At 41.1% G+C, this 23,933-nt stretch overlaps 1 protein-coding gene and 1 long non-coding RNA gene across 6 annotated transcripts in view; one reads left to right on the top strand and one right to left on the bottom strand.

Moving 5' to 3' along the window:
* CPQ (carboxypeptidase Q) overlaps window positions 1-23,933 on the top strand; it is a 517,628-nt gene that overhangs the window by 233,212 nt on the left and 260,483 nt on the right. The gene's annotated exons all lie outside the window — the stretch shown is intronic.
* On the bottom strand, window positions 5,782-11,323 carry LOC147571973 (uncharacterized). The gene is made up of 2 exons (XR_015246672.1): window positions 11,132-11,323; window positions 5,782-6,042 (listed from the first exon to the last, which is right to left on the bottom strand). It is a non-coding gene; the product is annotated as an uncharacterized LOC147571973 (long non-coding RNA).

The raw sequence follows: 23,933 nt of genomic DNA, 5'->3' as shown, positions 1-23,933 counted from the left end.
CCAGTGAAGAAATGGGCAGAAAACATGAATAGACACTTCTCTAAAGAAGACATCCAGATGGCAAACAGGCACATGAAAAGATGCTCAACATCGCTTCTCATCAGGGAAATACAAATCAAAACCACACTCAGATACCACCTCACACCAGTCAGAGTGGCTAAAATGAACAAATCAGGAGACTATAGATGCTGGAGAGGATGTGGAGAAACGGGAACCCTCTTGCACTATTGGTGGGAATGCAAACTGGGGCAGCCACTCTGGAAAACAGTGTGGAGGTTCCTCAAAAAATTAAAAATACATCTACCCTATGACCCAGCAATAGCACTGCTAGGAATTTACCCAAGGGATATAGGAGTGCTGATGCATAGGGGCACGTGTACCCCAATGTTTATAGCAACACTTTCAACAATAGCCAAATTATGGAAAGAGCCTAAACGTCCATCAACTAATGAACGGATAAAGAAATTGTGGTTTATATACACAATGGAATACTACTTGGCAATGAGAAAGAATGAAATATGGCCTTTTGTAGCAATGTGGATGGAACTGGAGAGTGTCATACTAAGTGAAATAAGTCATACAGAGAAAGACAGATACCATATGTTTTCTCTCTTATGTGGATCCTGAGAAACTTAACAGAAGACCATGGGGGAGGGGAAGGAAAAAAAAGAGAGGGAGGGAGCCAAATCATAAGAGACTCTTAAAAACTGAGAATAAACTGAGGGTTGATGGGGGTGAGAGGGAGGGGAAAGTGGGTGATGGGCATTGAGGAGGGCACCTGTTGGGATGAGCACTGGTTGTTGTATGGAAACCAATTTGACAATAAATTTCATTAAAAAAATAAAATAAAAAAATAAAATACTCATCTTGGCTAGCTAGACTTATCAACAGTAAATTATCACAGAGAGAAATTGCAGAAACCTCTATAAAAGGTCCAAACATTCCTTGTGCCTTTCTGCCAATAGCGGACATTTATTGCCAAGTATTTTGACAATGGTTTGCCTAAGAGTTCCTTTGCCGTCTTTGAATTAGTTTCTCTGTGCCCACTGCATTTTGAATGTCACAGAGATTTGACTCTGGTGGTGTTAAGCCATGCAGCAGTTTATTGTTAAATTGGGGTGAGGAGTAAAGGAATTGGAAAGTAGCTTGGAATCCAAACGGAAGATCATCTTTCATTGCATGGACCAAAACACTGTTTTAGTGTCATATCCTACATAGGTACTACTGTCTCATAGGTGTGGATTAGCCACTAGTGATTCTGCCCTGAAATGGTCAGTCCCAGTAATCTCCATCCTTTTATGGTCAGTTTTTCATTGGCAGCTTCCTAATGAGCCCGTCTTTGGGGTGCCGAGTGGCAGAGCTATGGGGTTTCTGCAAGAGATTTGAGAGATGTAGTCAGATAGCCAATTACCATTTTTATTTACTTTGGGAGAGCTTGAGTCCTGACACCTGCCTAAGACAGTCCTGGTAGTATTTGCATTGTCTAAAAAAACATGTCATAAATTTCATACTTGTCATCCCAGGAATGGCAGGAACTGAAATGAGCAGACCAGGACTGAGAGGCTGGTGACAAAGGAGGGGCCTGGTGAGAGGTGCACATCAATGAGACCAGATGTCCAAGCTATGGGAGGAGGAAGGTCAGTTAAGGCAAAGAGGGATAAAAGGGGCTAAGTTCCTAAAATTCATCTGAGAATCAGGAGGCTGGTAAGGAGTTGGAGTGGGAAGAAGGAGGTGGGCCCCAAGCAGAGCGCCTAGGAAGTCGATGTCAGACTGTGGAACAGATGCCTGGGAATAGCAAATATTTATTATGTGTCACCGATTACGTGTCAGATGCTGTTCTAATCATTGTGTGTGTGTAAGCAATTTAATTCTCACATTAAGCTTATGAGGTAGATGCTATTATTATCATCAAACCTCTTTAACACTTGAGGCAACTGAGGCACTAGGGGTTGGATGACTTGTCCAATGTCACAAAGCTTGTACATGGTTGAGCCTGGCTTCAAACCAGGCAGTCTTCTACCAAAGTTCATGCTCTTCTGAATATTGCATATTGCTTACATACCCGCTTCTGAGGAAGAAGCTTCTTATACATTATACATCTCCTAGACAGAAGGCCAAGATCCGTTCAGAATATGTTGGGGAGGGAGGGAGATGAGTTTATCATATATGCTACCTCAGATCCATCTGGGCCACCTGCATCTTGCATTTGCAGCCCAGAGAACCTCCCAGAGGACCTGCCTGGGGAGATCCCTTGCCTGTCACTGTGCTGCTTGGCCAGCCAGCCCCCTGCTTGGAGTTTCTGGCCCTTCCTGTCATTTCAGGACTTGGATGACATACCCAATCATGGCATCTGGGACAAGGCACCATGAGCATTGGAAGAAGCTGGATAATACATTCCAGAAGTGCAGGAGAGTTAACTCTCTTTTACTGTGGGATGAAATTTGACAGAGGAAAGCAGGGGACAGGCTGGAAGTGGCCACATAAATCCTTTCATCTTTTCCCTGTCTCGTGAATGACTCTGAGGCACAGGCTTTCCTTCTTGTGGTCATACTTCACTTCGCATTGCTTGACATCCTTCCTAATCTCCCTTTCCTTGTTTCTAACCTGTGCTGCTCTGGGTTTACTCCACCTCCCTCACCGAAAAATCATTAAAGCTAAGCTAAGAAAGTGGGCCTGGGCTAAAAAGTAGAAACAAATAGAGTAGCAGGCAATGTCTCAGTGATACTTCTTTGTTGAATGACAAAAGGACATTGATTCTTTGAAAAACACATTCAGAATAAAGTGGAAGTTGATACTATGACTAATGGGTAAGTTTCAATACTTGAAAAGAAGTTAATTTTACCACAATGTGAACACTTACAAAGGAGGAAGTAATTTTAGGGGTGAGGAACATTGCCAGACTATTATCTCCCTGATTAGCTGATTGGAGATCACATTTGCTTTACTGACTGTCATGCCTTCCCCTTCTCCTCTCCCTGTTACAAGTAGCAAAAATAGCCACCATTTCCTAAACACTTACGTATATGCTGGACACCACACTTAATGGTGTGTACTTTCTCATTTAGTCCCCTGAGGTAGAAAACAGGCTTGATGAAGTGACCATCAAACAGCTAATGAGTGCTAGATCCAGAGTTCAAACCCAGATCTGCGAAACTCTGAGGACTACACTCATAGCTGATGCCTTCTGCTATCTTCTACCAAGTTCTTTATCAAAGGAAGTTATTTGGAGCAAGGAGGTGCCACATGGAGAGAAAATATGGCATGAGAGCATCTTATTCCCTTTGTTCTAATTTACTCCAAAAGCAACTTCTGGTGGAGCCAGCTGCTGGTGTTTGGAGTGTCCTTACATCCTTGCCCACTTCTGGGTAGCAGACTGTTGATACTTGTAAGCCAAGAATGCCTTCCATTGTAAAGCAGTAAAAGGGCCCTCTGGCTCCTTCGTCATGCTTTTATGTATTGGATTGGCATGAATAAGTCCCCTAAGTCAACCCGGCAGAGCCAAACCCTGAACATGATGATCTTACAGAGATCACCCAGCCCATAGCAGCCAGCAGACTTCTTCCTCAATGCCTTCCTTGGTAGGTGTCCTTGGGGAGCCAATTTTTCTTTAAAATTATTCCTTTGAATCTAAAGCTCTTATCTCCCAACTTTCTCTCCTTGCTGCATTCCCAGAATTTTGTGTTCATGCATAATTAGGACCACATTTGCCATGGAAGGAAGCCATGGTATAGGAGATCCATGAAAGGAGAATACAAATTGCCTTTCTTATTTCACTTTGAGCTGTCTCATACCACTTTTTACCCTACCAGTAATGTTTTCGTGGTTGTCTTTATTTAGTTTTCCTTTGATTTTGTTATTTGTTGCTTAAATGATGGAGACAAAGGCCCTTGTTGAAAGTCATGAGTTCTGGGACCTGACTGCAGCTGTAGCTTACAGCTGAGTGTGACCTTGATCTTTCATCTAGTTCTTTGGGGATTCAGTTCATTCAACTGCAAAATGGGAGAGTTGGGTGAGATCATTTATTCCCAAACCATGCTGATCATCAGAATCATCTCAGATGCTTGTTTAAAGCATAGGAAAGTTAAAGGATAGGAATGTGGAAGCAGCTTAAGAACAGCTAATCAACGTTGAGCTGGCTATCAAATTGTCTCCCCATTACTGGTACCTATCTGAGAATAGGTCTGTGAGGAAGTAGGGGATCACAAGCGGCTTGGTCCAAAAGGTGGGCCCTTGGATCCGAGTTCCCCATACGGGGCTGAGTTGAAGAAGAGAAACAAGGCTTTCCCCCAGCTAGGACAATATTATAGTTGCCAACTGGTTTCTCTCTTTGGGGGTTTATTTGGCTTTGTTTTCCCTTTATATGCTGTGAAGTTCCTTTTGAAAAAATAATCCAAATCAAAGAAAAGAAAAAAATTGTTTATACCCCAGCCTGAATAGAACTATACAGTAGCTACCAGAAGCTAGGTTGTGTTGATAAAAGACTAAAATAAAAATCCAGGGCTTCGGGACAGATAAAAGGTTAAAATTCTGGGGCACCTGAGTGGCTCAGTTGGTTGAGCATCTGACTCTTGATTTTGACCCCCGGGTTTGGGATTGAGCCCCCAAATTGGGAATGGAGACTGCTTAGGATTCTCTCTCTCTCTCTCTCTCTCTCTCTCTCTCTCTCTGCTCCTGTCCCCCACACATGTATTCTCTCTCTCTCTCTCTCTCAAAAAAAAAAAAAAAGTTTAAATTCTGGGGGAAGATTGTTAGGAGGGAGTCATGATTAGATCAAATGTTCTAAGTGAATTTTTTTTCATAAGCTAATAAGAGGCTACTGAGCAGGCCTGAATGAAGTATGTTCATTGTCTAGAACAATATTTTGTTTATTTTGCATGAAAATCAGGAGTCAGGTGTCACAAATGAAGACTCCTGCCAAGCCCCTAGCTCTTTTTGATTCCGTAGGTATGGAGGGGACACGTGGGCTCCTCATTTCACATGAGCATTTAGGAACCACACTTTGAGAATGCTGTCCTATGTGCTGAGAGGAAGGATGGTGAACTCTGTCCCAGACTAGAACTTTGTATGCCTTGGGAATTTTATCAACTCCTCTGAGTGTTAGATTCCCTTCATGTAATATGAATAGTGTTACTTTCCCCTACCAAAATTGCACGCCTCAGAACAAGTTTTCAAAATAAACTGTGTGAATAAAAGAGATAGTGTTAATTACTTACCATAGAAATCTACATGAATTAAAGTCCACGTCCTCGGCTTCTATAAACCTACTTTCCACCCCTTCCCTCCCATGCTTAGTACAGGAATATGACTATAGATGGTTCTATCATATATAGTATATATAATATAGTGTATAGTATACAGTATTGCATTTGCTTAGGAGCCTTTGAAAGATTTCTAGAATATCAAAATAAGAATACTGTTATTCGTTATGTCTCTGTGCCTATTAGAAAATAGGAGCTGCCAGGGGCGCCTGGGTGGCGCAGTCGGTTAAGCGTCCGACTTCAGCCAGGTCACGATCTTGCCGTCCGCGAGTTCGAGCCCCGCGTCAGGCTCTGGGCTGATGGCTCAGAGCCTGGAGCCTGTTTCCGATTCTGTGTCTCCCTCTCTCTCTGCCCCTCCCCCATTCATGCTCTGTCTCTCTCTGTCGCAAAAATAAATAAACGTTGAAAAAAAAGAAAATAGGAGCTGCCAGAATAATGTAGAAGGAGAATTTGCCAAGACAGATTGATAGAAGGAACTCAGTAGATAGAAAAACAAATACTGACCAATAAATTATATTCATAATATATTTTATGTTTATCATATATTTTATTTCCATTTGAGGAATGTATTAAAGTCCAGTTGCTATAACAAAGAATCCAACAATATAGTGGCTCAAATAACAGAGACACTTATTTATTCCTCATGTAGCAGACATGAGTGGTATATATCTCTTGAGTAGCTCAGCCCCGCCATGGTAATTTAGGGTCCAGTTTCCTTCTATCTTGTTGCTCTGTTATCACCTAGGGCATTGTCATCACTGCATTGCAGAAGCTGGATTGTCACCTGGGAAAGGGAAAGAGAATGTGAAACATCTTAAGGCTCAGACCTGAAAGTGGCACATATCACTTCCATTCACAAGGTATTGGTGAACTTAAAAAACACCACCATGCCTAAGTGAAGGGCAGGCTGGGAAATGTAGCCTAGCTGAATAGCAATAAACCCAGCTACACCTCTATTATTAATGCTGTAGACGAAGAGGAGAACAGAATTCGTAACTAACTAGCAGTCTCTGCCACAGGAAAGGTATAGGGAACTTTGAAAGTGGAGCCAATCACCTTTCATGGCTTCACTAATTAGCCAGAGCTGCTGTTATGCTGTGGAGTATTATATTTCCTTTGATGTGCTGTTCCCAGCCTGTCTAAAATGTCATTCCTAGTATCCACCTAAGCCTGTGAGTTATTCTGGGCAATGTGAATGTTGGCATTCCCTTTTCTTAATTGTAGGGTTCTCCTCCTGTATCCTATGCAGGCCATGAGAAAAGACTTATTGAGTCCTGGCCTACAGTTAATAAATGTGCCATTGGTTGAAATATATAGGCAAAGTATCAGTATGAATTGTCTTCCATTTGCTGTTCTGACAGTTGTGATATAATGAATCTCAAGTGTGACTATTGTCACATAATCAGAGGTCCTGAACATTAAGAATGTTTTCTTAAGAATCATCCAGGCAGAAAATGAGTTCACAGATTTTCAGCATTTTTGCTGATAATTCTCAAGGCTCCACCTGGTCCTGCACTGTCTTTATTCTGTACTCTTTATTTGATCTCCCTCTCCCTCTCCCTCTCCCTCTCCCTCTCCCTCTCCCTCTCCCTCTCCCTCTGCCTCTGCCTCTGCCTCTGCCTCTGCCTCTGCCTCTGCCTCTGCCTCTGCCTCTCCCTCTCCCTCTTCTTCTCTCTCTCCTTCTCCTTCTCTCTTTCCCTCTCTCTCGGTGATGGGGGAAAGTCAGGGAGAGAAAGTTCTACCATGACAATGCATTTCTGAATTTTGCAAGTTTGTTATTTTGTGATACGTAGCACTATTCAAACAAGAAGATCTTGTAATTAGCTGCCTTGGGATGTTCTAAAGGTGAAGCCACTCTGCTGCCATGCATCTTGCGAGATTAGTGACTTAGGCTGGAAGTTGACAGATGACAGACACTTTTAAAGGGGATGCAAACAGATTGATACAAGAGCTCCTGCCTGGATGGTTGGTTTTAGAATGACCTCCCTGCCGTGGGAATTGTGTCCCTGTGAGAGACTGTGATGTGACTCCAGTGAGATGAAATTACTTCAGAGAATCTGAAGGCAGGTTGAGGGCTGAGATTGTTCAGGAAGTTCAGATTACTAAAGGTAGAAACACTCATGTGTATAAGTGGGGAATGGGAGATAGATTACTTTTTTCTAACAACTAGTTGACATTGTCATTAAAGTGTGTCTTACCAGAAGAATTATGCAGCCATTTCTCTTTTGAGTTTTACACATGCACACACCACATATGCACGTATATTTTGGCGGAGGGGTGTTTGGTTTTATTTTTGTAACACAATTTAATATAATAGCCTCTTATATTCTCCAGGAAATCTAGGCCGCTGGCCATGTTCCCACAGTATTCTGAAATTATTCTGGAATTCTTCCCTCTACCCTCAGCCTGTCCCATCACCAAAGTGATTTTGGCGATTCTCTAGAGACTTACCAACATAGCTTGGTGACTGTTCCATCTTGGATTTTATGTTTTGCCAGTTGTGATAGCAATTTATAATAAAAGCAAGATGTGACCTGTTTTGTGTCCAGCAACGCATGTGTCCAGGATTCTGCCTGTGATGTGTGATGTGCCTTCAGAGAGAGGACAGCTGTGATGTGAATGGATTTGTGAGGTAAAAAAGGGCTTTAATTTCTCTTCCTCTTTTCCCATGGATATAAAACTTTGTTATGGTAAACTAAACCTCTGATATCATATACAACTGCTGGCATTCTAGATTGTTTTAATGGCCACTCCTTATTGCTTAATCCTAAGCATTACCATCTGTTTCTTTCTTAATTATAAATGCAGCAGGAATTCTCAATGACATCAGAAATGGTGGAAATAAAATGGAATTAGAGGCCTTGTACTTGACACCAAGCAGGCTTCCTCTAATGCTTTTCTTCTGTTAAAGGCATTGGCTGGTCAGAGAGGACAATTCCTCTGCGGTTTTCTCTCTCCTCTGCTCGATGTGCTTACCATGAGAGTATCATGCTATAAATTCAGCTTTTATTTTAGTGAGAGAATTTTAGTGAGAGACCGAGTTGTGTTTTTCTGTCCATGGAGCTGAGGATGTGTGGGCAGATCTTTCTCACAGTATTAGAAGCCAGTGGTGTGAATGTCCTGCTGTTATTGGCATGTGTTTTTGTGAGAAGAGAGATGAATGGTAATAGCCCGATGACATGAGTCATGTCCATCCCCCAGAGAAGAGCTGGGAGTGGACATCTAAGTGATTGTGATCAGCCCACTAGTAACCAGTGTGCCTATCCCTGAATAACAAGGGAACGTTTGTGGAGGGAGGTCATGTAGAAACTGAAGGAATATTTCATTCTGCCTTGTTTAGGCTTTTGTTTTTCATTAAGTAGAAAAAGTTACATGATTTTAGACTCCTAGCATTTTAGAATTAAAAGAAACCCCTAGGACTTGTCTAGATCAAAGCCATGGTCACACTTCTTCCTTTGTCTGGTACTTGACCAGGTTGAGTAGGAGCTGGGGAGTCAGCAGAACAGGGTTTGAATTGTGAGCCACGTGTGTGTGCTTTGCATGCTTTTCCCTGAGTTCCCAGTGTTTTGGTTCTTTTCCTGGATGACAGTGGACATCATAACACTTCTTGTGTTTGGCTTAAATGAGAGAAAACATGTAAATCCTAGCCTACTTGTGGCCCATGGTTTCCTTCCCTTCCCTCCTCTCACATTCATGACAGATGAAGTGTTGGTCAAAGAGGTTAAATGCCTTGGCCAGTGTTGTACATCCAGTTAATGGTAGACCTGGAACTGGAAGTAATGTCTTCCAAGACCAGCGTATTCTAAGATTTTTCCTCACTAGGTCATATCTAGACCTGTTGCCTTTCTCTCTCCTTGGTACCCATTGAGCTTTTGCACAGTAATAACCCTAGTAATTATCATTTGTATACTACTATTTAAGTGTAAAATACTTTTTTAAAAGGTATATCCCCATTTAATGTGCAGTTGGTGAAATCATATTAAAATTGTATCATTACTCCTGTTTTACAGTTGGGGAAACCGATACTCTGAAAGGTCGAGTATCTCTTTGAGGTCGCGCTGAAGACTGAGTGAGCACCAGGTCTTGAGGCTCTAGTGCGTGGGTTTCACTCTGTTCTAAGTGGAGTCTTAGTGTTATGCCAGCACATGTAAGAGAGGACAGAGAGATGAAGCATAAAGCGGTCAACATTATAATCTACAGTTCAGTAGCTGCAGTTGGGATGTTTTAGGAGAAGGATGCTACCAGAAAAGCAAAACAGTTTTCTTGAATTATATTAGTATTTTAGTGACCCACGTGCTTTCTAGCCACCAGAAGGATCTCAATGGGTAAGGAAAGAAGTAGAGCAAGAGACAGCAGGTTTCCCCTGAGAGGAGTTGCAAAACCAAACCAAAATAAAGCATACGTGCAACAACCAGGAAAGGCCCTTGCTCCAACATGCAAATGAGTAGTTTGCTGCTTCAAAAATGCAGCTCATAAATGAGGAGACCATCTGAGTCATTTGTTCCTTCCAAGTCTTGGTTCAGGCCAGTAAGGGTCAAACTGGTGCATGCTCTCAAATGGGCATCTGAGGGCTGAGCAAGAGAAGAGCCTCTGGGCCTTGTGCTGGCCCTTTTGTCCCAGTGCCCTCTCCATACCGGGAGTCCCCTTTACACTTTCCCAGCCTCTAGGCCATGTGTTTTGTCTGTCCGTCTCTCTGCGGTCGGTGATACTTGGAGATAAGGACAGCACAGTGAATTTCACTTACATCCGGTCTCCCTTGAGTAATGCCATGCTCCTCTGGTCATGCTGTCAGTGAGCCACCGGGGCCACTATATAATAAGCAGGCTTACTGAAAAGCAGTCCTTTCTGGCAGTAAAACTAAATCTTTTAATCTCAGAAACCTTCTATTGACCATGTGTAGAAAGCCATGCAAATTTAAAAACTGTAAATATTGACATTCTGAGGTTTTCCTACGTAACCCGATTTAGTCTGCCTTTCCCTTTATTGCTGCTATTTCTGGGGACATTTTACTGACTCCAGGTTTATAAAGCAACATTATTCAGAAGGTACTATCACGGGCTGTAGAGTCAGCCAGACCTGGGGGGGAGTCCTGGCTCTGCAGCTTAAGCACGTCAGCTCACATAAGATCTCCGAGCCTCGCTTTCCCTATTTGTTAAGTGACGGTGATGGCACCCACCCACCGCCGGTGCTGTGAGGATCAAATGAGCGACCACGTGGGATGTTCTGTAATTCAAAGACAGCATTTCGCCTGATCTCACTCCCCAGAACCAGACGAGCACTTCATTTGTGATGTTTTTTCCTCATTAGGAGGCTTTATCTAGACAGAGGTCATTCAGGATTCTTTTAACATGTGAGACACATCCATTTTATTGAAAGAAATAAAAAATATTATTTTTAACACTTTGTACCTTGCTTTAGAAGTCAAGTCTTATAACATCAGTAAGTTTTCACCTCGGGTTACTTTCATTTCTTATCCTCTCACTATGAGCAAGCCAGCAAGAAAGGCATTCTTTCTGTTATCTTGCCTACGAATGTGAAAATACCCTCCATGTGCCAAGTACATCTCTGTGAGTATATTGTTTGTTTTAATCCAGCCTTTTTTATGTCAACAAATCTCAAAGTTCCAGTATATTAATAATGACTAGAAATGCTTATTAAAAAGTACATTAAGAGATAAGGCTATTTTTGAGGACTCGGGGGCATATATAAACAGGCTATTATATTTTTGTAATTGTATTAAATCAGGCATGTGCCAGCCAAATTCGTGACTTTATATAGGTTTTTTTTTTAAAGCTTTATAGAATTAATGCTAAAATAAAGGAATGTGAATTCCTTTGCCAGTTCTTTGAAGGAAACAGTAGAATCTGACCTACCTCAAAGGAGTAGTAAGAGCAACAACCCAGTTATGTTGCTTCAGGCTTAGAATCTTTAAATAGTCTGGAAGGTCAACTCTGCCTTAGCTGCATAGAATGATTCCATATGCTCTCCTCTGAAACTTCCTCTTTGTGTCTGTAAATGGGGCTGTTTTGAGCCCAGTGTGAGGAGAAGCGGTGGAACAGAAGCTTCTCTGATGAGGAGAATGTGCAAGACACCACACACAGACGACTCATCAGATCGTGACATCCTCAATCCTGGCAAGGCCAGGACTGACTGTTCTCTCCCCTGCTTTCTCCTTGCTCCTCTCCCCCCCCCACCCCCCGCCCCACCACACGTACCGATATGCGTACACCCTTCTTCTCTTCGAAATGAGAAGCTTAAGAAATGGTGTTCTTTAGGAAAAGGTACCATCGCTCTCTGCTATGAAGAAAACTCTGTAAGCAACCCTTTGATTCTACTGAATATGCAGAAGCACAGAGCAGGGCAATCCGGCAACCACATGTAGCTCCAGATGTATCTTACATATGGGCCATTGTCCACACTGCTGGTGGGGCTGACAGTATTTTTAAAAATGGTCATAACACATATGGTCTCTTGTTTTTTGCTCTGGCTTCTGAAGTCTTGCTGATCCAACCACATCATCCTTACGCTGTTTCCAGAAGAGCAAATCTCTGTCTGCTCTCAAGTTGTGAATTCCATGTGCTTCGCTAGCACAGGGCCGTGGATAAGCCAGTCCAAAGGACAGTGAGGGGCAAGGAGCTCTGCCATAGCTGTCTTCTTGCAAGGAGGAGGGGCAAGCATGAGGTGTCACCAGAGGAAATTAAATGGATTGGACTGTCTCAATTTAGTGTCTTGGACCCTCACTCATTATAAGCTTTCCAGCTGTAGGGGATGATACTTTCCAATTCCCTTTCTAGCCAAGGCTCCACGTTGTGATTCAGGATGGAGAGTAAATTGTTTGTATTTGTAAATGCCCTACTTCCCATCTCTTATCAGCTAAAATTTCAAAAGGGCAACTTAAGGGAAATTGTTTTGGTTGTCTAGCTAGTTATAAATTATTACTCAGTCTGCAGTCTTGCTGGTTGCCGAAAACTTCACACACACACACACACACACACACACACACACACACACACACACAAATGATATATATACTTTTTTTTTTTTTTACAAATAATTATTTATTTTTGGGGGGAGAGTGCAAGCAAGGGAGGGGCAGAGGAGGGGCAGAGGATCCAAAGTGGGCTCTGTGCCAACAGGCTGACAGCAGTGAGCCCAATGTGGGGCTTGAACTCACGAACTGCGAGATCATGGCCTGAGCTGAAGTCGGACGCTCAACCGACTGAGCCACCCAGGTGCCCCCACACAAATGATATTTTATGTTCATTTATTTCTCAGTCATTACTTTGCTGTTTACCAACCCACATGATTACCTTGAACACCACTGAAAAGAAATTGCAAAATAATGCCCCCTAAACACATGCTAAGTTTACAAAATGATTCTAAATGGCTTTTAAAGAAAATAATTGCGTTCAAGCTTCTCTACATAATTGTGCCACATGTGTGTTAGGAGACTGTGGTGGGGTACGTTGGGGCACATGGCCAAAACAATCTAGCTGTTTTTCAATAGACAGATTATATTACTGCTGCTTATACTTTCACTTGTAAATTGATTTAACAAACATTTATTGACTACCTTCAACGTGTCATAAGGAAACTTTGTCTCTCTTTGGGTTTGAGTCTTTGATTTGCTTTTGTTTTGATTCATTTTGCAAAAGGAGGCAGCATCCCAAGGACTTGATAGCTAGGAGAAGGCAGTGGTAGTTACTCACTGTAGCCTAGATGTGAAAAAAAGTAGCCTTGATCCATTCCTGGAATGCCTCCATCACAGAGCCATTGATAGCAATGGCAGCAAGATTGTGGAAAAACCAGAACAGGTCCCTGGACATTGCTTCAGGCTTCTGTGTGTGGTGCTTACAGCAAGTATGGGTAGTAGGAAATTAATAGATATAAGTACCATGAGGGGGGCTGGCATTTTATCTATCCTGTGAACAGGTTTAGGAAATATAATTGACTTGTGCTCAGAAATCTGAAATACAATTTTTGTGATAGTAATTTTCCCCGCAGCTTTGGCATTTTCCTTTCCATTAAACTTCTTAGTTTTTAGTGAGGGTACTACAGCCCTGGTCCTGCTTTGTCATTTTGGGATGATTTATTTTAAAATTACAGTAAGGGATTTTTGGTCAGAATTCCACCAGGCTAATTTCAAACCGAGTTTGCTGACTCCAACTAGCCATAAATGGTCCCCACCTCCAGCATATAGAGCAGGAAGTGGCATGCTTGGATGCCAGGAATAAGGCAATTGCTCAGATGGAATAACACTTGGCAGTTTGGAGGAATTTGTTGATGTAAGCCTAAATCGTAGGTTAGAGACTGACTTGTGGGATGCATTTCTGCCAATTATGGTCCATTGTGCAGTCAAAAATGGGAAAAATTACTTACTGCAGCTGGTTCTTTGGCACTGAAATCACTGATGGAATAATCAGAGGAAATCTTTTAAGTTATCAGAAAAGATGGATTGTGAAACAGGATGCCGGTTTTGCGGGTTATCTGCTTTACCTGTCTCACATGACATAAAAGAGGAAAGGAACTACAGATCCCGGGAACTGTTGATCAATCCTTAGCACTGACTTGCCCAGTGATAACTAATGCCTGCAAATGCCCTTTTCCTTCTGCCACTGCAGGGGCCTATGATTTTTTGAGAGTTGGAGCTTTAAGGGGTGCCCGGGTGACTCAGTCGGTTAAGCATCGAACTCTTGGTTTTGGTTCCGGTCCTGATCTCACACTTCATGGGTTCAAGCCCCACATCAGGCTCTGCACTGGGAGCATGGAGTCTGCTTGGGATTCTCTCTCTCTCTCTCTCTCTCTCTCTCTCTCTCTCTCTCTGACACTTCCCTGCTTGCTCTGTCTCTCTCTCTCTCAAAATAAATAAACACCCGCCCCCCCAAAAAAGCTTTGGGGCCTTAAGAGTACACTTGTCCTGATGAGCACTGGTGATATATGAATTGTTGAATCACTGTATTATACACCTGAAACTAATATGACACTGGGTGTTAGCTACACTGGAATTAAAAACAAAACAAAACAAAAGTTGGGGCCCTAGGAAGGTTCTTTTTCAGTCTGTCTCTTGTGTCTAAGAGTCTTTGCATCATGGGAGAGGTATGGACAAGCTCGCTGAGTCTAACTTCCTGCTGTAGGATCATGCACATTATATATATTGAAGTCTTCAGTTGAAATGCTGAACACCAAAATAACTATAGCTGATTATTGTAAGCACGCTCATGACTGATGTATTTTTTTCTTTTTCATTCATGGATTTGTATATATTCTAAAAAAAAATCACTCTAAAAATAAGATTTGCAAAAGAGGAAATAAGAGAAAACACATCACCCACCCACATAGACCAAATGGGCTACTCTCTTCATTGATGAATTCTAAGTCATTTGAGTTTCTCCATACTTGTCTCATTTAAGCTTCTTTCCCAGAAGACCTCACAGTGGTTTGACTCTGTGTCCTCCATCATTGTGCTCTCAGGACTGAGTACAGATCTTCAGAATTCGTCTCTTGAGGATTCCATCTCTCTGTTGTATAACTTGCTGCCTCTGTCCCCTGTGCTTGGGTTGAAATATCCTGCTCACCTCAACCTTTCCTTTGGATTGTAAGTTCGCTGAAGGGACAACTCCGGGGGACAGCTGATATTTTGGCCTCCCCACCACCTGCTTCCTCTTCTGGAAATAACACACTACTTAGGAGAACTTACTCTTTTCCACTTTGCATGCAGGCTAAGTAGCATCCCAATTAAGATATTTCTCTTTCTTCTACCTGGAGGTAGTCACAAGATTCAAATGAGTCCACGCAGAGTTTGTGGTACAGGAGGCTGGTTTTCTTGGGTTATCTGCTTTACCTGCTGTTCTGAGAATTTGGGCTTTGAGCAGAATTCTCCGGAATGGAAAAGTACTAGAGCTGATTCCTTTCACTGGAGTTCTCTGAAGAGAAGACAGGAGACCCCTACTGCCTGCTTCCCATTCTTTATGAAGACTGTTTGGGTAGCGTTACCTTGCATTCTGTGAGCTGCCTCAAATCTTGCCAAGAAATCCCTTCATTTTGTCCCTATCTGCCAAAATTGACTGTTGTTTGCTGACAAACTATCCTGATACAGACTCCATCTTCTAGTGCCCATGTATATGTCATGACGGGGTACAACATCTTGAAAGCATTGTGAAGGTTGTTGCCTACAGTTTCAAAAGTTCTAGAATTCCGTGGGATCACGCATATGAATGAAATTAAATAATATTCTCCCATGTACCACTTCATTTCTGCTGAGAGTTTTAGAAATTTGTGAGTTTAAAATGGAGAGTAAGAGTAGAAATTGTGTAAATTTACAATATTTTTTAAAGTAAACTCATTTCAGAACAGTTTTGAATTTACAGAATTATTGTGAAAATAGTGCAGAGTTACCACAGCCCATAGCCAGTTATTATTAACATCTTACAATGACTGTGGTACATTTGTCATAACTGATGAACCAATATTGATGTTGACCCAAACTTTATTCACATTTCTTCAGTTTTTCCCTAATGTCCCATTCCTATCCAGGACCCTGTCTAGGAATATGCACAACATTTAGAAGTCTCATCTCTTGGACTCGTCGTGGTATGATGATTTCTCAAACTTCCCTTGTTTGTGATGGCCTTTATAGTTTTGAGGATTACCAATTGTATAGAATGGAATTTGTCTGATATTTTTCTAATGATTAGACTGGATGATGTATTTTTGGGAGGAAGACCAGAGAGGTAAATTGCCCTTCTTATCACATCACGTCAAGGGTACATGCTTTCAGTGTGACTTAACACTGTTGATATTGACCTTGAAAATCTGGCCGAAGTCATGTTTGTCAGTTTTCTTTACTGTAATTCCCCCTCACTCTTTATGTACTGTATTCTTTGGAATACACTCTGTTAAAACTACACTTAAAAAGAGTTGGTGAGCAATGCTCCATCTCCTTAAGGGTAGAGTATCTCAAAGTATTTGTCATTATTCTGCACAGAAGATTTGACTATTTTCCCCTGTCTATCTACCTACCTACCTACCTAATTACTTGTTCAGTCATTTATTTAAATTAGTATGGATGCATGGATATTTATTCTATATTTTGGGTTATAATCCAATACTACTTTACTTTGTTGCTCAAATTGTTCTACTTTGGCTATTGGGAGCTCTTTAAATTGGCTCCTGTGTCCCTTTCACATACTCCCATCATTGTGGTATTTTTTGTTTTTTGTTTTCATTTAAGCACTTTCTTGCTTTCTGGAACTAGAAGGTACTCTAGGCTTATCTTGCATATTTCCTGCCCTCATTCTAGAATCAGCCATTTCTCCAAGGAGCCCTAGTTTTTTAATTGGAGAATGGCATTCAAACCCAAGATCTGGCACTAAGTATGCTTATTATTACTGGGGTGTCATTGTTTGTAGATCTTCTCAGCTGACAGAGCAAGGAGGTATGGGTTTGTACAATAACCCACTTGTGTACACGTATCTATGAATAACACTATAGTAACCCTCTATGTATTAAGTTAAATGTGAATTCATACGACTATCTCCAACTCTGATGCCTCACCACATTGTAACTTGTCCTCTTGTTTTTCTGTAACCTCCATCCCCAGCAGTGAGAAAACTGGCTCTCACCATTCTCCCTACATTCATTAAATTTCTCAGTTCCAGTATACATGTAGTGTTGTTTCAGCAGTGTTAACTTGCACCCCCATGTGAAACAACTTTATCACCTAGAGGCCAGTGCTTATAGTGCAGTTCATTTTACCTTTAGCTTTATGGACATCACTCATTTCTAAAGTTACCTAGATGAGCACCTTATTCCCCTGCGTCTGCAGTGGGGTTGTTTTACACCATTATATATTTTAAAGCATGTTTTTTATTTATCCAAAGGATAAATACATAGATGAAGATGTGAAATCATGCTGAAGGGCTTATAATAAAAATCACAGTCCCCTCCTTCTACTCCCACTCCATCCTGACCTGCTTCCCAAGAGCAACACTTCCAACTCTTAGCTGTTTATGGCCATGCATCTGAGTAATGTGCTTTACAGCTATTTCTCAAGCTCTCAATTTTAAACATTATCCATTGATTTCCTATTATTTTAGGTGAGGATTAGCTTTATTTCACCTCCTTACCCTTACCCATTTCTTCACAGTTTTTTAGTTAAGTCAGCTATTTCACAGGTTTTTAGTTAAGTCAATACTCCGTGTTCATTTACTTTTTTGTTAATTTTTTTAAATCCTGGAATTAATAATTACTTCATTCTATGTACTTATCGCTCTTACCCAGCCCACGTTTTTTCTCATGTGATCAAACTTGTAAGATAATTTTCAGTTCTTCGTACTCCTTATCCTCACCCCCCAAGACCCACTGTTTCCTGGGCTAGTTCATTGAGAATAATCATGCAGAGCCAGGAATAAGGCTGCTTATACATGGGAATTGGGTGGAAAAGGAGACCAGGGGTCTTGTTGTTTTATAGGCAGACTTTCACTTAACCTTCCTGTTCTCAAACTGGTGGGTTACCTTTTCTTCCACTGTGCCCAGTCACTGAGTCCCAAGCCTCTCTGCATCCCCTTCTGTGAGATGTACATGCCTGTTTGCTGGCCTTGGGGGAATATGGGCTGCCAGTGTTTGTGTGATCATGAAGGGAGTAGGGAACCTGGGGGTGTACATACTTTTCATAAATACATTCCAGCAAACTTCCTGCTTTCAACCCTGTGTCTTACCCCTGCTTCACAGGCACCTGGTACTCTCATTCCTGTACCTTCCTTAGGTTCTCTGCAGTAATGCGGCTTGTTTCTCTTAGGTACACCATCTGCAGGCTCATGGCTTCTGAATTACTCTGCCAAGTCAGCAAAAGTTCCTGTATTTGCTTTGTACCTTCACTTAATGGGGTTCAGTGTTACAGATATCTTTAAATTTATTTCATCAAAGATGGAGTTTGTATTTGTGTTTCTTAGGCTGTTGGTTGCTTTGATGGGGGTGATTTTGAAGAGAGAAGGGAGTCCCGACTTAAACAAGAAGTCTTGTGCCTGGGCTGCATTTTCTATGGCCTGTGCTGGTCTTGGCTCATGATACCTCTTTGGAAAAGGAACTGCTGAATCCTCCAAACAAAGTAAGTTACTTTGTTCTTGGCTTCCACAGAATCCTGACTGTACCTCTGTCGGGGTGCATGCCATACTGTATTGTAATCCATCTGTCCATTTTCCCCACTAGATTATGAGCCTGTCTAGGGCAGGGACCGCATCTACCTGATGTGTGTGCACCGTGAGCATTGCACTGGACTGATTGTGCTAGACATCCTTCATACAGGCTTACAGAATCTAAGAATAAGTGCACAGTGCCGTGTTTGCCACAGTCACTCGGAACAGACACTAATACCTCTGAAATACATTGTCGTTGCTCAGGTACCATCTTAGAAGTAAAGTGATAATGTTGGGCTGCACTAGAACCTCACATTTTCAAGTTTTCACCCAGTTTTATGCCCTGGAACTGTACTGCCTCTTAGAAGTGTTTTTGGATGACCTAGGAAAGAATTGAAGGAAATTGAGAACACTATAATTTGGGAAATTTCCAAAAGAACTGGGTATTTCTAATTAGAGGCGACTTTCATACTTTAATATCTTTTCTGTGCAGATTTTTTGTGATTGGGGGGATAGTCTAAACTTTGGAAATAATTACTTTAGCGATGGAATTAACTTGGAAGTTTAGTTAGGGTTAAGAAAGCCACATGAGGTAACAATTAAGAATCTGGGCTCTGGAGTTAGAGCTGAATTTGGATCTTAGCTCTTTCACTGACCAAATGGGTAGGTCATTAATTTCTAGAGCCTCAGTTTTTATGCACTACAATTGGGATAATAACAATACACACAGTATTGTGCGGTCTGAGAACAAAACAAGATAATCTGTGTAAAACACTTAGCATAGTGCCTGGTATGTGGTAAGCTTTCAACAAATATTACCTATATCTGACAGTTAAAATAATGCCACGCAAGTATTTGATGGTTGTCTAAAATAAATTGAAAAAGTTTAGTGAAAAAAATTGGGGGGTGGGGATTGGGATTGGGCATAGAAAATTTAGCAACCTAGGGAAGCAGTGGTACTTTCTTCACTAAGACCTATTACATTGAAAGATTATGCTCTAGCAGCCAAGGTAAAGAGCAGCTATACGAATCATTTCTTATGATCTAAAGTCCATTAGCTACTCCATTTAGCTGTTAATGTTGTGAAGCCATCGGTGTAAATAAATGTGTTATTTGGTAATGGACTTGTTTTCTTAACAATTATGATATATTGTTCTCTCCAAAGGCTGTACTTTAACTCTGCTATTCTGCTAATTAGTCAGCAGATCAGCCTTCAGTGATGTTTCACTATCTCATCCCCTCACCACATTTTTATATTAAAACTTATATTTAGGCAGTGCCTGGGTGGCTCAGTCTGTTGAGCTTCCAACTCTTGATTTGGCTCAGGTCACGAGCCAAGGGTGGTGAGTTCGAGCCCCTGCTTTGGGCTCCATGCTGAGCGTGGGAGCCTGCTGAAGATCCTGTCTCTCTTCCCCTCTGCCCCCTCTCCCCCCCACTTACATGCACTCTCTCTCAAAAACAAACATAAAACAAAAGCAAAACAAATAAACAAATAAACAAAACCCCAATATTTAGTTGGTGTTATGGGATCAATTCTGTTCCCCTCAAATTCATACAGTGAAGCCCAGTACCTCAGAAGGTGACTGTGTTTGGAAATCGCGTCTTTAAACATGTGAGTAAGTGAAAGTGAGGCCCTTAGAGTGAGCCCTGACCTACTATGACTGATGTCATTTGAAGAAGAAATTTGGGTACACAGAGAGACATCAGAGGTGCATATACACAGAGGAACCACCAGGCAAGGACATAGAAGGAGGCTACCTGCGGGCCAAGAAAGATTGGCTTTAGGAGAAACCAAACCTGCTGGCATCTTGATCTTAAACTTGCAGCCTCCAGAATGGGAGAAAATAAATTTCTGTTATTTAAGCCGCCTAGTCTGTGGTATTTTGTTATGGCAGTCCTAACAAACTAATACAGTTGACAGTGAGAAGTAAAATTTACTCTGGAACTTCTGATTTTATTTGATTCCTTGTAGTTTATAGAACACTTTTCACACACTTCATTTGAATCTTACCCACTCCTATAAAGTAAGTGTTATTATTAACTTCATTTTACAGATGATGCAGTTGGGGGCTCAGAGAGTCTACACAAACACATAGATGCTCAGGGGACAGGCGGGATTTGAAGCCAGACTATTTGATTTAAATATCCTTCTCTTTGCACTTGACCAAGGTGTCTCTCACTATTACTATGAGTGTAGAGTATGCACCTTTTCTTCTTAGTGTAGTTTATATACTTGACTTGTTATAAGACAGTGTTGACACGTTACCACTGACAGGTTAACACAGGTGACTGTGGCTTTCTACCTAATGCTGGGATGAAGAAAACAGCAAACTTGTCAAATTTGAAAAGAGAATATATTTCTTTATTACTCAGCTTCCAGAATCTAATGCCTTTCAAGTTTCTCTCATTGTTCCACTTGAAATTGAAGAATGGAATATTGATATATCTACTGTTTTTTTTTGTTGTTGTTGTTATTGTGTGTGGTTGTTTTGTTTGTTTTTGCTTTCAAGCTATTCCATGTGGTTAATCAATGTTTAGCTGTTCATTCATTCTGCAAATATATATTGAGGACCTGTTATGAGCCCCAGGTTTAGATATCAGTTTTTGTGTTCAGCATAGAGAGATGTGGCTGAACAAATCATTGTTGGCTCTTGATCCAGGAAAGCATTTCCTTTCCATGAGATTACACTTTAATTTCTTGTTACATTGAAAATATACCTTCCCCCATCCCCAAATTAAACTTTCAAGGTTCTCCCTTCATCCTCAGAAAAATGTCTATAGCAATTTGCAAAAGCTGGCCTCAAAGTAATATAGTAAGCAATCCAGTATTACTGGCCTTATATAATCTTACTTTATTGTCACAGTCATTCATTTATTTAAAGTGAAAACTGTTTGCTCATATGTGGAAGTATGAATAGACAGGGAGGGGACATTGAAGTAACAGCTTTGATTTGGGATCTCTTCTCTGTTATTTTTAGCCTGCAATTTAAAGACATTTATGTATATTATATTTTTCTCGCCAAAAATTTTACTTCAAGAAAGGAATAATGCTTCTTTTTTTTCCCCTAAGAGGAACAATAATGTAAAAGTTCATCTTCTTAAATTAAATTTTTCAATTTCAGAGACCTTTGCTATTCTTGTGTGACAACACAGAATATGTAACTTTAATTCTCTGGCCATCTAATTAGAAAGATGTTTCCTAAGTATGATCAGCACTGGAATTGATCCAGAGCCCATATTTATAAAACAGTAACTATGACAACCCATTCTTCCCAACCAGGCTCAACCCCTAATACTTTCCCAACTGTCTGTTTTACAAGATGACATAAGTAGAGGGTTCGGGGGGGAAAAAAACCTTTGGATGATAATCAAAATGCTTTTTGCAAACAGAGCCTTTAAAGCTGTTTGTTCAGCAGCATGTGATTCGGACAGTGGGAGTTGATCAGACAGCAAGGATTAACCCCCTAATTTGTTTCTCTTTTTCCTTTGGAAGGGGATAGACTGCTGTGAATTCCATGTACTCAGCCTGAGCTGCCAAATGGGATTGGAAACTATTTGACTGACTAGTGGCTGAAACATGAGGCATGGATAATTCATTGTTTTCCTGTTCTTCATGACCCTATGTAATAAGGTTTTGTTTTATTTAAAAAGAAGTAAAATTATATTACAACCTTAAACAATGTCTCTCCAAACCTGAAAGGCTTTTAGATATTTCATCCTTTTCTGATTGAATAGAATAATGTTATTTATCTGGTAACAATTTTAAACAAATTCCTTACAGTTATCTCTATTGCCAATGTAGAAACTCCTCTTAAGTGAATATTTAACGGTTCATAATATGCTGGAAGAGCCGATTTCTTTAGATGAGTGCATACATGGTTGGTTTTGATTAGACCACCGTGGTTTACAGAAGGCTCAGGGTGTCCAGGTCAGAATAGTCCTCTGGTACTTGACTGGGTAGTGTATCCGTAATTAGCTGACATTCAAAATTGAGGTAGTGGCAGGACTATGCAATTGAGACCACTCCTTAACATTGATCCCTCCCCTAAGTCCGTTTCTACATGTCTCAGTGAGAATGAATTCCGTGTAGGGGTAGGGGAGTTGGAAGAGCTGCCTCTACCAGGGCAGCTCCATCTTTCCTGGAGCCAGAAATAAGTAGAAGGTAGTAGGCTATTTACCAGGAGCAGTTTAGCCCTGTCTTCAGGAGCCACTGCCACCAGATATGGAAGCCATCTTAGCCAGGACTCAGCTGCAGTGATAAGGACCTCCCAGTCAAGATCATATCATACCTGTTAGTGACATGGGGCACAGTTAACCAGTTTGACTTTCTACTACTCTTTCTTCCCTTGGCTTCTGTACTATCCTTGCTTGATTTTTTGTAAATATCATCTCTGGAAATCAAAGTTCTACCTGGAGGTTAAACATAATGCATTAAACTGAAATTGGTAAGATTATGATGCAAAGAAGTATCAGGAAGCGGTGTAAGATACAAATTTGAATCATCAGTGGTATTGCAGTTAAACACAAAGTCTGGGTATTCAAAGAGAGTACATTTTTAATGTGCATGTCCCCCATGGAACACCTCCTTTTCATCTCTGTAATGACATAGCTCTTTCATCAGAATCACTCAACTAGACCCTAGAACTCAGCCAATGGGAAGAATTCATCTCCTTTAACTCCTATTTCTCTCTTTCTTCAAACGCTACCCCCCCTCCATGGCCAGTGTTAATCTTATTATTTTATCCATTGTCCCTAGTAGCATACTCTTGTTTGTCCATCCATCCATGTACCCATCTTTCCATTCATCCATTCATCATCTATTGAGCAGCTACTGCATGCATGCAAGGCATATCCTCAAAGGATCATTATTTCTCTGGCCAAAGTAGGAAGACAATGAAAGATTAGATGCCCTGTTCTTAGTTTGATTCTTCAAAAGCAGACCTTATAATAAAGAATTTTGTGCAGATAGTCTATTTGATAGGTAGTTCCAGGAAGCTAAAGTGAGATAAAGAGGGAAACAAAGGGGGGAAAAATCCAATAAAGGATGCATTAAGACATAGGGTAAATGCTATAGGCAACTGGGTTTAGTCTGTGGGGGATTTTTTTTTTTTTTTTTTTTTTTGAGAAACCCTGTAGAACATGTTTCAAAATTGTCCTCCTGAAGACAAAGCTGAGATGTTTATCCTGACTGACAGGGTACTGACTGCTGTCTCCCTTGGTTGAAAGTTACCCTGGGAGCATTAAATCCCTCCCATTTTCCAGATTACCTGCTTGTAAGCATTTAGCTGGAGAATGCTCTGGGGCAGGAAAGCAGAGGGCAGGTGAACCCAAAGGTGGGCCCACAGGCTGTGGGATGGAGTATCCATAGCATCTGCTTCAACCTCTGTGGCATTAAATGGAAATGCATGAGAGTTTTCCATTTTCCAGTAAAATTTACTCTATTTCATGTGCAGAAGCACAGCACTATGTTTAGAATTGGACTTACTCATTTCCTGAATATATATAGCTTCCCTTTTCTCTACAACCTCTTTTCAGCAGATTT

The sequence above is a fragment of the Puma concolor genome, chromosome F2 (assembly GCF_028749965.1).
Source record: "Puma concolor isolate L17-30 chromosome F2, mPumCon1.1.hap2, whole genome shotgun sequence".
Taxonomy (NCBI): Eukaryota; Metazoa; Chordata; class Mammalia; order Carnivora; family Felidae; genus Puma; species Puma concolor.
This window is presented reverse-complemented; position numbering and strand designations above follow the sequence as displayed.